Raw genomic sequence first — 2,303 nt, 5'->3', positions numbered from 1 at the left:
TGATTAAAATTAATAAAACATAAAATAAAATTTAAAAAAAGACAAACTGAGCAATGTAACATGTTCATAATCCAGAGACTGGTATCTATTATCTGTCTTCAGATTTGGTCAGCTTTCCTCTGTCATTTCCATTCTGCTCTTGAGCCTGTTTCAGTCAGGTGTTTTTGTTTTGTTGTCATATATTTTGTTTTGTTGTTGTAATTATGTATTTTTTAAATTGAGTTTTCACTCCCATCAGGCATCTTCGTGAGAGTGGCATCTTTAAACCCTGCACGGCAATCCCTGACACACCACTGTGATGTCCAGGGAGACAGGGTGACCTGGAAGCCCAATAACTTTCTTAAGATCATTAGCCTTCTCGATGATGATCTGGAATGCTTCCTTGTGGGTGCAGGCAAGGTGGGCGCTAAGCAGATGCAGCAGATTCACATGTCCCTCTGTGGTACTGATGGGCAAGACCAACACAAAGTGCAAGGCCATCTGGGACCACCTGGACATCAACTAGCCCTGGAGAAGCTTCTGCCTCACATCTGGGGGAATAGGGCTTTGTGTTCATCAAAGATGATCTAAAAAAAAAAAAAAAAGAAAGAAAAAAGATGATCTTATGAGATCAGGGACATGCTGCCGGCCAACAAGGTGCCGGCTGCTGCCTATGCTGGTGCCATCGTTCCATGCCATGCCTGAACACTGTCTGAGCCCCGAGAAGACCTCCTTCTTACAGGCTTTGGGCATCATCACTAAAATCTCCAGAGGCATCACTGAAATCCCGAGTGATGTGCAGCTGATTAAGACTGGAGACAAGGTGGGAGCCAGCGAGGCCACCCTGCTGAACATCTCTCCATTCTCCTCCAGGCTGATCATCCAGCAGGTGTTTGACAGCGGCAGCATCTACAGTCCTGAAGTGCTTGACGTCACAGAGGAGACTCTGCATACCCGCTTCCTGGAGGGTGTCCGCAATGTTGACAGCATCTGCCCGTACATTGGTTACCCAACCATGGCCTCAATACCATCAATGGGTACAAGCGGGTCCTGGCTTAGTCTGTGGAGACTGAGTACACCCTCCCCCTGGCTGAGAAGGTCAAGGTCTTCCTCTATTTGTGACTGCTGCCCCGCTGGCCGCCACCACTGCTGCTCCTGCTGCTGTGACCCCAGCCAAGGTGGAGGCAAAGGAAGAGCCAGAGGGGACGAGGATGTGGGGCTTGCTCTCTTTAACTATTAACCAAAGAGCCCACCAATTCTGCCAGCTTTGTATGAAACAAGGAAATAAAGGCTTCGTTCTTTTTAAAAAAATTGAGTTTTCATTTGAATCTTCATTAAATCTTGTACTTCTTTGTTAAAATGTATTTTTCCCCCATTTAAAAGTTAGCGCTTTTTTTGAGCATTTTTGGACTTATTACAATGCTTTCCTGATATTTAGAACATCTGTGGTAACTTGGCATTGATGACTTTTTCCTGTGCTGCACTCGCTTTTCTTAGTTATGTTCCATTATTTTAGGTTGTATCCTAGACCTTAGAAAGTTATGTTATGAGCTGCTTGATCTTGTTTCAATTTTATGGAGAATTTTTATATCATTGTTTAGCGTGCAAACGATTTTCTGTGGGTTGTTCCAAGGCTCTGTTTCCAAAGCCTCCACAGAGCTTTGCAGTTGGGTTCCATGGAGCAGTCTGGAACCTGAGTGCTGGCTGTCCTATATTCAGCTTCTCAAAGTCTCCAACCTGTTGTTTAGGGTCATATCAACACATGTATAGCTCAGATGTGAGTCAGAAAACTCATGAATTTTCCTTTCCTACAATATTCCCGATGCTGTCTAGTTGTCTGAGAGTCCCCAGTCCCCTTTCTTTGTTTTTTGTTTCCTCTTTTCAAAAACTGAGACTGTAGTGGTTTTTGTTTTAAAATTTATCCCTAATTGTCTATGAAACTTTACATAAGTCAAGATTGTGGGTAAAGATTAACTGGGTCCTCTGCTGAAGGTATTGGGGTCCAATTCAAGCAATCAGCTGGGTTGCAATTTCATCTGCAAATTTGACTCAGATACAACCTGTTTCCAAACTTAATCAGGGTTTTGGAAAAAATCCCATTTCTATAACTGTAAGACTAACACTGGTTTTTCTCTTAAACTATCAAGGAAGAATTGCTCTAAGGTCTAGAGGCAGACCACTGTTCCCTCGTAAATTGCTTTATTAATCACTTCTCAAAATACTAGTTCACATCTTCTTCCTCAAGTCAAGCTGAAATGTGCATTTCTGAGTTCTTCCTCCAGATAAAACTTCTGCTTTTATAAGACTCACTCAGTTAAGCCATG

The 2,303-nt window shown here is 42.9% G+C and overlaps 1 pseudogene; it reads left to right on the top strand.

Annotated features, from left to right (window-relative positions):
• LOC102859470 overlaps positions 1-1,219 on the top strand; it is an 84,423-nt pseudogene extending 83,204 nt beyond the window's left edge.
• Positions 1,220-2,303: the final 1,084 nt, after the last annotated feature.

Source organism: Elephantulus edwardii, unplaced genomic scaffold (assembly GCF_000299155.1).
Source record: "Elephantulus edwardii isolate Elephantulus edwardi_28Jun2011 unplaced genomic scaffold, EleEdw1.0 scaffold00004, whole genome shotgun sequence".
Lineage (NCBI taxonomy): Eukaryota > Metazoa > Chordata > Mammalia > Macroscelidea > Macroscelididae > Elephantulus > Elephantulus edwardii.
The sequence above is the reverse complement of the archived record's forward strand: the minus strand, read 5'-3'. Positions and strand labels throughout refer to the sequence as shown.